This window comes from Plecotus auritus (genome assembly GCF_963455305.1).
Source record: "Plecotus auritus genome assembly, chromosome: X".
Taxonomy (NCBI): domain Eukaryota; kingdom Metazoa; phylum Chordata; class Mammalia; order Chiroptera; family Vespertilionidae; genus Plecotus; species Plecotus auritus.
The window spans coordinates 62,377,503-62,391,607 of NC_137784.1; the positions used below are offsets into that span (position 1 = coordinate 62,377,503).

The window sequence follows — 14,105 nt, forward strand, 5'->3', positions numbered from 1 at the left end:
AGCTGGATCTGTGAGGGGCTTTGTTGATATTCATGACGCTAAATGTCTGCTCACAAACATAGGTTGACCCAAACAGCACCAGTATCTTCTGTGCCATCCTCCGGATGTTTGGAAAAGTGGCTTCATTAAGTGAAGCATAGAAGTCTCTTAGTTCAAGAGAGCTAAATTTCTCCTTTAGGACAAAGTCAGACTGAAGATCGATGAGTTCCAGTTGCACCTCTTCTGGTGCTGTTTCAGGGTTTTGTGACAAAGGACAGGCCACCAGTTGAAGTGACTGGTCAATTTTTTCAACATCAGAAAACTGACGACAGAATCCTGCATGCAGGTCATCCAGTGATTTGCTATATTTCTCCACATTTTGGATGGTCTCCTTCTGTGTGGCTAGTGTGGCAAAATGAGTGAAGACTTTGTCTGAAATTTGTCTGGAAAAGAAAATCAGCTTCGATTTAAAGGCTTTCACATTAGTGTACATGTCATGTACATACTGATCTTTTCCCTGTAGCTTTATATTTAGCTCATTCAAATGTGAAAATATATCTACAGCAAATGCAAAGTCACACAGGCAATTCTTGTCACTCAGCTCAGTAAATTCATCAGACTTCCCCTTTAATTTCAAATATGCATCAATCTCTTCTTTGAGCTCCCACACTCGTTGGAGAACTTTGCCCAAACTCAACCAGCGGACACGAGAGTGGTAAAGTAAGTCGTGGTGATCTGCATCAGTTTCCTCCAGAAAGTTAATAAACTGACGGTGCTTAAGTCCCTTTGCTCGAATGAAATTAACAAGCTTTATGACTGGATTAACAACATGATTAAGTTGTAATATAGACTTGCACAATGATTCCTGGTGAATAATACAGTGAAGAAAAATAACATCTTGGTTAGGGTTCTCCTCTTTCACTTTATCCTGAATTCTTTTTAGCAGTCCAACATTTTTTCCAGTTAAATTTGGAGATCCATCTGTCGTGACATTAGCAAGTTTACTCCATGGTAGCTTTATTTTCTCGATGACAGTAGACACCCGGTCATACAAGTCCTCTCCCCGTGTTTTTCCTTTCAGTGGCTCCATGGCTAAAAACTCCTTTGTAATTTCAAAATTGTCACTAATCCCTCGGATAAAAATTAAGAGCTGAGCAGTGTCCTTTACGTCATTACTTTCATCCAATGCTAGTGAATAAAACTTAAAGAACTCTGCCTTACTATTTAACTTGCTGGCCAAGTCTTCATCAATCAGTTCCACTCGACGAGTCACTGTCCTGCACGATAAGCTGAGTTTTTCAAACTTGCCTTTGCTCTCTGGACACAAGAGACCTGCTGTCTTTATCATACATTCTTTCTTTCTTTTTTTTTTTAAATCTTTATTCAGATTATTACAATTATTTCTCCTTTTTCTCCCCATAGCTCCCCTCCACCCATTTCCCACCCCACCTTCTGCCCTTACCTCCCCCCCACTGTCCTCATCCATAGGTGTATGATTTTTGTCCAGTCTCTTCATGAACCCCCCAAACCCCTTTCCCCCTGAGAATTATCAGTCCACTCCCTTTCTATGCCCCTGATTCTATTATATTCACCAGATTATTCTGTTCCTCAGGTTTTTAATTCACTTGATTTTTAGGTTCACTTGTTGATAGATATGTATTTGTTGTTCATAATTTTTCTCTTTACTTTTTCCTTCTTCCTCTCCTTTAAGAATACCTTTCAGCATTTCATATAATACTGGTTTGGTGGTGATGAACTCCTTCAGCTTTTTCTTATCTGTGAAGCTCTTTATCTGCCCTTCAATTCTGAATGATAGCTTTGCTGGGTAGAGTAATCTTGGTTGTAGGTTCTTGCTATTCATCACATTGAAAATTTCTTGCCACTCCCATCTGGCCTGCATAGTTTCTGTTGAGAAGTCAGCTGACAGTCGTATGGGTGTTCCCTTGTAGGTAATTAACTGTTTTTCTCTTGCTGCTTTTAATATTCTCTCTTTGTCTTTTGCTCTTGGCATTTTAATTATGATGTGTCTTGGTGTGGTCCTCTTTGGATTCCTTTTGTTTGGGGTTCTGTGGGCTTCCTGGACTTGTAAGTCTATTTCTTTCACCAGGTGGGGGAAGTTTTCGGTCATTATTTCTTCAAATAGGTTTTCAGTATCTTGCTCTCTCTCTTCTTCTGGCACCCCCATAATTCTGATGTTGGTACGCTTAAAGTTGTCCCAGAGTCTTCTTACATTATCTTCAACTTTTTGGATTTTTTTTTGCTTTTTGCTTTTTCGGTTGAGTGTTTTTTGCTTCTTTGTATTTCAATTCTTTGACTTGATTTTTGTGTTCCTCTTGTCTGTTTTTTGGTCTCTGTATAATATTTTTTATTTCAGTCAGTGTATGTTTAATTTTTAGTTGGTCCTTTTTCATATCTTCGAGGGTCTCATTATATTTATCGGCCTTTTCTAGGATATTCTTAAAAAGCCTTATAACCGTGGTTTTGAATTCTATATCCAGTCGTTTGTTTTCCTCCATTTCTTTCGTTTGTGATCTGATTCTTTGACGCCGCATTTTCACTGCTTCCCTGAGTTGGTAAGGTAGATTTGTGTGCTAGGTTTCCAATATGACCCAGTGGGTCTGCCTCCCCAGTTAACCTGAGGTGGACACTATTGGTGCACCCCTTTGTGGACTGTGTGTACAGCCTTGTTGTAATTAAGTCTTTATTGTTGTTGGTATCACTGGGAAGGATTGACCTCCGGGCCAGTTGGCTGTAAGGATCAGCTGTGTCTATGCTGGGAGAAGTTCGGTGCTGGAGACAGCCTTATAGGATTAGACTTGCCAAATTGCAATAGCCTCTGTGCTCAGCTTGTATGGGGTGGAGTCTCAGTCTTGGCTTCCCGTCAGCCTTGCCCTTGTGCGCATGTGCGCGCCTTCAGACCTCTGCCTTTCCCAGCTCGAGTCTCCGCCCGATAGTCCAGACTCCCCCCACAAGAGCGTGGGTCCCCAGGGGCTCGCCTGGAACTGGGGTTCACTGCAGTCAGAACTGGGGCTCAGTGCAGTCAGGATCCTCTGATTCCCTTCCACTAGGGAAAGCCTGTGGCAACCTCCTCAGCCTTTGTGCGCACTGGCACGCACGCGCACGCGCTTTCAGTCCTTCGCCTTCCCCGGCTCCCGAGTCTCCGCCCGAGAGTCCAGACTCCCCCCACAAGAGCGTCGGTCCCCAGGGGCTCGCCTGGAACTGGGGTTCACTGCAGTCAGAACTGGGGCTCAGTGCAGTCAGGATCCTCTGACTCCCTTCCACTAGGGAAAGCCTGTGGCAACCTCCGCAGCCTTTGTGCGCACTGGCCCGTGCGCGCCTTCAGACTTCTGCCTTTCCCAGCTCGAGTCTCCGCCCGAGAGTCCAGACTCCCCCCGTAAGAGCGTGGGTCCCCAGGGGCTCGCCCGGAACTTGGGTTCAGTGCAGTCAGAACTGGGGTTCAGTGCAGTCGGGGGCTTCCTTCCCCCTTCCGCCAGAGAAAGTCAGCCAGGCTCTCAGCCGCCCTTCCTCTCTGTGCGCACAAAGACCCTTTGCAGTACCTCCAATTCTCTGTGAGCTTTTCTCTTTCCTTCTAGTTGTAGAATTTTCACTCAGCCAGCTTTCCTGTGGTTCTGGATGGTGTCCGTTCTGTCTTTTAGTTGTAGTTTTGAAATTGTTGTGCGAGGCAGCAGTTTAGGTGTTTACCTATGCCGCCATCTTGGTTTCTCTTCCTCATACATTCTTTCAAAAACTCGCCTTCAGAGAGAGGTTTGCTAGCTTTTGCTAATTTGAATGATAGCATAAAACTTGCTTTGGTAGTTATCTCTTGAATTGCAGTTTGTCTGTGAAAGACATTTTGCTGAGCCTGTAATTTAGCCATCAACCTCTGTGCAGTAGCCTCTTGTTCTTGAGGTGACTGCTTGCTAGCATAGTTGCCATGCTTTGTGGCAAAGTGACGGCTGAGATTGTACTCTTTGAAGACTGTAAGTGTTTCCTGGCATATCAGACATACCGGCATTGATCGGACTTCGGTGAAAAAATATTTTGTTGTCCACTCCCTCTTAAACACTCGGCATTCACTGTCCACTTTCCTTTTCTTTGGTCCACTCATGTTTAATATTGGGCTAAAACCAACAGTACCATTCTCTTAGTAAATTCTTTACTAAAATAAGACAGTAAAGTATAAAAACAAGTGATTAAATTTGCTCTACTATAACATTTTTGGTCTTCTAAAAAATATATATATAACAAAATCATCTGAAAAAGTTCAGACATGGGACAGAGGCACACCCTGACCATAGAGAACAACCCCTTTCCTCCATAGGAAACTTGTGTATCTTTCACACAGGCCCTTTGTTTATGGTAACACACATAGCTGCACATTGCTGTGTCTTCCAGACACACTTGTATGGGAGGTGCTAGGGCAGTGCAAAACATGGGTAACCAGTAATTACCACTAGCACTTCCGTTACTGGCAAAAAACAGCCGCAGTGCACATAATGTGAAAGAGCCCATCATCAATGTCAGATTGCATCCTCTGGACTCTATAAAAACAACCAAGTGCCACTTTTAAATTGCCCATTGCAACAAGTTTTCTTATTAAAAGCTGGAAATGACAGGATATTTATATATATATCCCCCTACTGTGACAGCCTGGCAAAGCATTACAAAGGAGAAAACCCAGCATCTGGTGATGTCCATAAGTACAAGACTTCAGGCTGTCATTACCAGGAAAGGGTTTCATCCAAGTATTAGATATGAACATTTGACTTTCAGTTTTTCATTTGTCCAATTACTTCTGAAACCCTGAAATTAAGCGATTTTGTAATAAAATCTTCAGTTCATCACATTTTTATATAATCTTTTTGTTCAACCCACTGAATTAGGGTTTGTTCACACTAGACGTGCTGCCGTTGCAGCGTGGTACAGTACTGCAATGCAGTGCAGCTAGGGTTAATGCAGGGTACACAGGTTTCCATCATGTTTGCGTTGATGCTAATGTGCAGTGGTGCATGTTAACACAAATGCCCTGTAGCACGCATTTTTACAGGCGCAAGGGGGAGAAGCAAACGCAGCGCAAAATGCATTTGTTTTGCCGCTAACACATGCGGTTAGTGGCCACGGTAGTGTTACTGATACCACATCCGTATCAGCAAAAAAATGCAGCCGCAGCATGGCTAGTGTGACATGTCCTCTATGTGTCTTTTTCCCTGCTGTGCGCGTCCGTAGTGGGAAAAAAAATAAACTGCAGTGGATACAAGCCCTAAAAGCTGAAAGTCTTTGTTGTTCTATTAACAAGTCATTGTGATGTACAGAATGTGGGAACAGGAAAAAATTGTGTTTGAGTAGAGCTCTTAATCTTACCTCAGAAAGGCTCTGATACTGTGCTCTCCAGGGGCGTGTCTCCCTACATCACCACGATAACATGTCTATGCATTCCCAGGGTGATGTCAGGAGACGCGTCCGCGGGCATTACAAGGAGCCTCTGGAAGATTGAGAGGTTGTTCCTTCTACTGAATGGGCGGATATAAATCTGCCCACTCAGAAGAAGGAGCTGCAGCCGTGTTTCCCGACGTTGCCATGTTAACACTGCTGCTGGTGAAGGAGCGGAGGGGAGAGCAAGAGAACCCTCTGCTCTTTCGGCTCCGTGGGCCAGATAGAACAGCCAAACGGGTTGGATCCAGCCCGCAGGCCATAGTTTGCCCACGGCTGGTCTAACCAATACCCTGGGCCTGGTTCTCCTAATCCTAGATTATTTGCATCTTGAGATGACTCTGTGGCCATAGAAATGAGCTACATTGACTGGTTTAAGACAATCAGAACATACCCTGGTCCTAAAGGTGGTATTGCCCAGGAGGAAATCCAGGTATAGTAGTACTAAAGGAATGGTGAGTGGATGCTAGACAGAAAAAAGCAAAGTTTGGGTATCAATAATAACAAATGTTGATCATCATCAGTAGCAGCATTGTTCACATCTAATGGTTACAACAACCATTGTGAGCTAAGTATCATTATCCTCATCCTAATATATAAAAACCCTGGGTCCATCACATCTGCAATAACCAGGAGGCTTGACCAACCAGAAGTCAGTCCTGCAGTCAGCCTGGGTTGCTGTGGTGACCCAGCACTGACTGCTATGGCTGCAGGCATGGTGACCCAGCACTGACTGCTGAGGGGGCTGCAAATCATGCATGGAGAGAGGCCTGAAGAGAGAAGCAGGGTCTGATCTGTAGCCTCTGTGGCAGCTGTTGATCAGCACTTGCCTCTTTCTTTAGCTCTGGACCTGGTCAGCAGCTGCGCCCCCATTTCTCTCCAGGCCTCCACCAGGGCTGCTGATCAGCCCTGCCTTTCTGATCAGGCCCCATTGATAGGCCCAGAGACGCTGACTGGTATAGAAACCGACCAATCAGAACCAAATCTGGGTTAACTATGAGGAGCCAATGGCTGCTTAGGAGGCAGAGCTTTTGATACTGACTGGCATAGAAACCGACTAATCAAAACCAAATTGGCCGGCAGAAGAGGGCAGTTGGGGGTGAGATCAGGCCGGCAGGGAGGGCAGTTGGGGGTGATCAGGCCGGCAGGGGAGGGCAGTTGGGGGCAACCAGGCCAGCAGGGGAGGGCAGTTGAGGGGGGGCAGGCCTGCAGGGGAGGGCAGTTGGGGGCCATCAGGCCAGCAGGGGAGCGGTTAGGGGGTGATCAGGCTGGCAGGCAGAAGCAGTTAGGGGCAATCAGGCAGGCAGGCAGGCGAGCAGTTAGGAGTCAGCAATCCCGTATTGTAAGAGGGATGTCAGGCCTACACCAGGAGTTGGACATCCTCCAAGGGGTCCCAGATTGGAGAGGGTGCAGGCTGGGCTGAGGGACACCCCCCAGTGCACAAATTTCATGCACTGGGCCTCTAGTTGTGTGTTGTTTTTTTTTCCTTGCTTAGAAAAAACCTTTATTATCTAATTTTTCTATAGCTCTTTGTTTTATATAAGGAGACTGAGACCCAGAAATTAAATACTACTTTCTAGTGGGATTTTATAAATGTTGGTCTCAAACATGGTGGAAATAACTAATGAAAAAAATATGTAGGAGGTATAATTTGGCTGTGGGTAAAATCGACAAATATGTAATAAAAATATTTTCACATAAAATAACTCAAGCCCATGACTAACATAAATGTGATAGAGATACAAAGTACAGTAATAACAACAAATGAATCCACAGTAGCATAACAGTCTCCTGACATTAATTATGGAAAATATTTGGTCATTACAGCTTTACATTTCTTGGAATTGAATAAAATGACTCACCACAATGGATAGCATTTAATGTGACCTAACAATCTCCTAACACTTCATTCCTTGTGTGTATGGGTAAACATCACGGAATCATAGTTAGAAAATGTCTAAGGCATCATATGATGCATGACATAGATGAAGGATGAGTAACATGCATTTTAGTACATAAAATCAATTTTCTACCATAAATTTAACTTTAAAGCATATTGGGGCTCTTTGGAAATCATCTTAGAATATCCTCTGTGCTCAGGGAACTTTTCCAGGTAATCACCTTCACATTACCATTGAGTTGGTTTCACTTTCTAATACCATAAGGGAGAAGCATCTCTCTGAGCCTGCTCAAGGTAGAAAAGTTCTGATTGTGTTTAATATCTGTTATACTCAGTTGGTTCTCTGCCAGATGTCTTTGGATTCCTTTCACCAAGTCTGTTAGGATTTTTGCCTCCAACCACCTCCACCTGAAACTCTCTTTAGAAAACTGTCCTTGGGTTACTGTGGCTTTTTCCATATGGCCAGAAGTTCTTTGGAGCTTAAGGATCTCCTGCAACAAGGCAATTCTTAACCAACACCTGATAGGTGGGGTGGAGAAAAAGATCTGAAAACTCAATTCCCTTACTTAGTGTTGGAAAAACTCAGAAGTGTTACTTGTATTCCAGAGCACTCCTGTTGGATCAGTCTGTGTCCCTGCCTGGATCCCTCCCTTCCCTGACTTGTTTCTCCCACCCTGGGTTATCCTGGGAATATTTTCTTATTCATTTGTATAAGAATCCTCATCTCTAAGTTCACTTCTGGGGAACCCAATGTTAAGTTAGTGTCACTAATCCATGTCATCTTCCTCTGCCAAGCTTCCTCTGAAACATATGGAGGAAAGGCTGCAGGTTTGGCCTTTCTTAGCTATCATTACATCCAAAAATGAAGGCAGGTACCCATGCAAAAACCTGCTCGGTATGCTGTGTCTCACTTCATTAGTGGCTCATCCTCAGGCTGAGCTGTGATCTATGTGGTGGTTAATTATCAGAAGTGTCACTTCATTCTCAATCTCTTGGATCAGTCATTTTGATGCAGTTTGAGCAGCCCCAGAGACTTGATATTTCTTGTAGATTATCCAGATGAGGAGGTAAAATGTGAGCTACAGGGACTAATTTATCTAGTAATAGAGGATCAGAATTAATAGCCCCCAAGATTTTGGAAATACAGATATGTTTTTGCAGTGGGGATACTGGAAAGACATAGTTCCTTACTTCTTATTGACTCTTGTTGAAGCCCCTTAACACTTACCTTTGTTTTAGCTAGGTCTTACAGCACTAAGCCAGTCAGGAAGCTATTGCAGACCCAGAAAGAATTTAAGATACCAAACATACTATAAAGTAGTTTCACTGTATAATTTCCATTTTACTGCATGACATGGAATTGCTTAGTAGCTATAACTCATTATGTTACTGAAAGGCATGTTAAGTAGTTAAACAAGAAGGGTTTGTTAGTATGAATTACCATTCATGTGTTCCCAAAGACACTATTATAAATATAAGTACCTTTGAAAATCAACAGCCAGTTTAAGTGGTTTTCCAAGGAAAATTTCTCTGTTCTGCCTTCAGGCAGAGAGTAAATGCAAATTCCTGTGGAATTGGTATCTAGCTAAAAGGCTGTCTCTTTATTAGGCAGTTTAGTAAGACATTGGTTTATAATTTGTTATCCCATCTTAGACCTGTAAATGCACTGGGAACTCTGCTTCCTACTCTAATGAAAAGTGGCTCCCTCTTAAAACAAACAAACAAACAAACAAAAACACAGAAGATAATGGGTATTATTAATTATGCTGCACCCCTGTTGAGAGACCTGACTGCTTTTAATATACTTTGAATAAATCCTAACCCTCACCTTGACACTCAATGCTCTCTTGATATGGCCCAGTCTTTTGAAACAAAGGAGGATGTCAGTGCTCTTCCCATATCCCCATTTTCATGCATACATTGCTGTCCATGGCTTTCACTCCCACCAGCCAACACCTGTCAGTCTTTGTAGGCTGCTGGAGTGGGTTTGATCTGTGGGCATGGGAAGCCAGAACAGCCTGGGTATTTAAGTCTCCTGGGGATTGAGGACAGAAGGAACAAACACTCTCACTCCCTTGCCTCCTATGTGGCCAGCTCTGAGGTGCTCTGTCTTGCTTATAGATCTCCCTGTAGGACTGAGCAAAAGTTACTCTTCACGAAATTTTCCTGATATCACAACCTTTTGAGTCTCACTTCACTTTCTGATCCCACTTCCCCAATACCATTCCTAGTAAAACACTCTAACATAAGTTCATGTCTTAGGGTCTTCTGGGGAACCCAGAGTAGACACTTTGCTTGCATCTTCCTTGCTACCATTTTCCTATACACACACCTCTAACCACTCCTGACGTTATTTTACTTCTTATACATGTTCTATACAGCTCCCACTGTATTTTGCTCATACTGCTTTCTTGACCTGGACTAACCTTCTTTCCACTCTATCTTCATCTGACATAATCTCTCCTAACCCAATCTGGATTACTCTTTTTCTTCCCACAGTGGTTTATTTGTACTTAATTGGAGCAACTGTCATCATTTGTATGACATTGAGCTTTCTATGTTGTAGAAGCCTAGGAGAAGACTCCCAGCAAACAGAACTAATAGTAGGTCAATTAATAAAGAAAGTCACATAACATACACATACAAACACACATCTCCAATGCATTTCTTAAATGTTTATTTTAACAAATGTGCATTTGTTTTCAAGTCTTTTAATATAGGAACAATTCATTTTATTTGACCATGATTTCAGTTATTAAAATTCTGTCATATCTTTCTAGCATAAATTCTACCCCTTGTAAATAATCATCAACAGTTTCTAGTTTGAATTTCTCCACGGGGAAACAAGAATTTAAGAATACTTACAAAGTAAACCAAATATAAAATCTTTCTTAAATAGTTATATTTTTTCTAATCTTTTATAGCTTTAAACCCAAATATAATTCAATAGCTTATTCATTTTAAAATCTTTAGTTTTTCTAAACTATTCAACTTAATTTTTATAGTAACAGATAACTTTTTGTACTCTTTGGTTTATTATACAATTAGAACCACAAAGATACCTACCTGGCATAAAGTGCTTGGGAGACTAATGCAGATGATTCTTGATGAGCATGCAGTTCAACTGGAGGGCACAGACATGCATGGTCTTTGTAGAAAGGAGCCCGCTCTTTATTGGAAATGGAGAGCATTAAATAATCTAATGAATCAGTTAAATGACAGAATGCCCAGCCAAAGTGGTTCAATGGTTGAGCATCGACCTATGAACCAGGAGGTCACAGTTCAATTCATGGTCAGGGTACATGCCAGGGTTTCGGGCTCTATCCCCAGTAGGGGGTGTGCAGAAGGCAGCTAATCAATTATTCTCTCTCATCATTGATGTTTCTATCTCCCTCTCCCTTCCTCTCTAAAATCAATAAAAATATGTTTAAAAAAATAAGGACAGTGATAGAGCTTCTTCCTGTAGGTGTCCTGGATAGAATGAAAACGCATTGAAAGCAGGGTCTATGTCTTGGTATCCCTCCAAAACTTGAAAAAATGACTTAAAAGAATTACTACAAGAAGGCATTTCATATGTGTTAGTTGAATGTAATTCTGCTACTTTTGTCTGAGAAGGAATTGCCTAGTGATATACAAGGAGAGCATGGTGCCTTGGAATTCTCTTGCAAGAATAAAAACAATACCCCTAAGCATTAGATATGTGTAGGGTGCAAGATGACTTCCCCCTCTTGACTTTCCTTTGTATGTGATTATGAAGCTACAGGACTTCATATTTATTGTTTCCTAATCTACACTAATAAAAGAGAAACATGCAAATTGACCATCACTCCACTATGCCCACCAGCGAATCAGAGTGAGTATGCAAATTAACCCAACTAAGATGGCGGCGGCCATGAAGCTGGAGCAAGCTGGAGGCTTGGGTTGCCCCTGGCAATGGAGGAAGCCAAGCTTCCCACTCACCCTGGCCTGCCCTGGCCTCTGCTCAAGGCTACAAAGATTCAATTACAGAAGATAAATAAATCCCAGATACCTGCTTCCAGCTGGCCCTGGCCTATGCATGGGTCGCTGGGGGGCTTGGCTGGCCTGCAAACCACCACAGGCCCCTTGCCCAGGCTGCCCCATGCCCCAAGGGAACCCCCACCCTGATCTGGGACACCCTTCAGGGCAAACCAGCTGGCCCCCACCTGTGCACCAGACCTCTATCCTATCTAATAAAAGAGTAATATGCAAATTGACTGTAACTCCAAGACACAAGATGGCTGCCCCCATGTGGTCAAAGATCCTGCCCCCATGTGGATACAAGATGGCCAACACAAGATGGCCAGCAGGGGAGGGCAGTTGGGAGGGACCAGGCCTACAAGGGAGGGCAGTTGGGGGCAATCAAGCTTGCAGGGGAGGGCAGTTGGGGGGGTCCCAGGCCTGCAGGGGAGAGCAGTTGGGGGGACCAGGCCTGTAAGGGAGGGCAGTTGGAGGTGATCAAGCCTGCAGGGGAGAGCAGTTAGGGGTGACCAGGCTGTCAGAGGAGGAAAGTTGGGGGTGACCAGGCCTGCAGGGGAGGGCAGTTTGGGGGGACCCAGGCCTGCAGGGGAGGACAGTTGGGGGGGACCAGACCAGCAAGGGAGAGCAGTTAGGGGCAATGAGACTGGCAGGGGAGGGCAGTTAAGGGTGACTGGGTCGGCAGGGGAGGGCAGTTGGGGGGAACCAGGCTGGCAGGGGAGGGCAGTAGGGGTGACTAGGCTGGCAGGGGAGGGCAGTTTGGGGCAATCAGGCTGGCAGGGGAGGGCAGTTTGGGGCAATCAGGCTGGCAGAGGAGCAGTTAGGCATGAATCAGGCTGGCAGGGGAGTGGTTACAGGGTGATCAGAGCAGTTAGGCATGAATCAGGCTGTCAGGGGAGTGGTTACAGGGTGATCAGGCTGGCAGGCAGAAGCGGTTAGGGGCAATCAGGAAGGCAGGCAGGTGAGCAGTTGGGAGCCAGCAGTCCTGGATTGTGAGAGGGATGTCCTACTGGGATTGGGCCTAAACAGGCAGTTGGACATCCCTCGAGGGGTCCCAGATTGGAGAGGGTGCAGGCTGGGCTGAGGGACACACCCCCCCATGCACGAATTTCGTGCACCGGGCCTCTAGTTTTATAACATTTGAAGACTCTATTTATATATAGTCACCAGTATATTTTAAGCTAAAAACCAATGAAACATTAAGAAATCCCAATCATACACGTTTTTTAAAAAAAATATATGTTTTTATTGATTTTAGAGAGAAAGGAAAGAGGAGAGAGTGAAAGAAATATTGATTGACTGACTCCTGCATGCCCCCTACTGAGGATTGAGCCCACAACCTAGGCATGTGTCCTGACCAGCATTCCAGCTAGTGACCTCTTGGTTCATGGGTCAATGCTCAACTGTTGAGCCATACTGGCCAGGCACCAGTAATGCATGTTTTGATCCCTACTAATACACTATATATTAGTATGTGACACCTGCACATATCACTGTTTTCTACCAACATATTTTCCCACCCAAATGTCTCAGCCACAAACAAATAGAGCCTGTTCCCAGATGTACAAAACACTACCCTAAACCTTAGTGGTGTAAAACAATAATTTATTATTATCATTCATCATTCTGTGGGGTAGCTGGGCTCACCTAGGTGGTTCTCATTTAAGGTCTATCATGTGGTTACAGCCAGATGGGAGAGTAAGGCTGAAGTTATCTTAAAGTTTGACCAAGCTGGTCAAGTTGGCTGTGTCAAACTTGATGTTGGCTGCCAACTGGGAACTCAGCCCTGACAATAGGTGCACCTACATGTGGCTTGGGCCTCTATCATGGGTTTTCAGAGAGAACATCCCAAGAATATCTATTCTAGGAGATAAAGTAGAAGCTGTTAATCTTAAGGCTCAGGCCCAAAAACTGGCACATTGTCACTTCTGCTACCAGTCAAAGCAATCACAAAGCCCATTCAAATCCAAAAAGAAAGGACAAACACCCCACTTCTCATTAGCTACAGTATCAAAAAAATAGTGACCTTTTGAATCTGCCATAGTATCCATTATAATTTTCCATTTATGACATTCTCATGAACTAAAATTTATTGAAACTTCAAAACAATAAGAGAAGTCCTTTACAAAGCACTTATTCTAAAATAATCAGATTAAATATTAGATGGAGAGTCTGTTTCACCATGTAATCTCATTTTTCCCCTGGTAAGACGGATGAATAAAATACTTAAATGATTTCCCACACTTACTAATAAGTTTTACCACAATCAAGAGGAAAGACAGTGAGACAAGGATTCCTTTTGGTCTTTTCTTTTTTTTTTCCCCCTGAGGCTTGAATAGCTTCTGGGTTTGCTGTGAATTTTTAGGTTTCTGAATTTTTTTCAATCTGTCTTCCCTCAGAAGAGAGTAGTTCTCAAACCCTTGGCTCAGTACTAAGGAGTCAGATTCCTTAATGAAGATCCTTAGAAAGTGCATTACTTTTCTTAGCCTAATTATGAAGAATTAAAGTTCAGTTCACTCAGTGGCAAGTGGGAGGCCTACAGAACATATGTTCTTGATTCACATTTATTTTTTTTAATTTAAACTTTTAATTTTGAAGTTATAATCAACATGAAGTTATAATAAGCAATATAGAGAGATCTTATATAGCCATTACCCAATTTCACTCAATATCACAGTCAAAGTACTGATATTAATATAATCTACCAATTTTATTCAGATTTCCTCAATTTTCATTTGTGTCTGTGCTTATATATTTATTTCTATGCCAATTTATCACATGTGTAGCTTTGTATATCCAC

At 43.3% G+C, this 14,105-nt stretch overlaps 1 protein-coding gene across 1 annotated transcript in view; it reads left to right on the plus strand.

Moving 5' to 3' along the window:
* Positions 1-14,105, plus strand: part of SYTL5 (synaptotagmin like 5) — a gene marked incomplete at its 5' end in the record, with an annotated part of 209,368 nt that overhangs the window by 171,510 nt on the left and 23,753 nt on the right.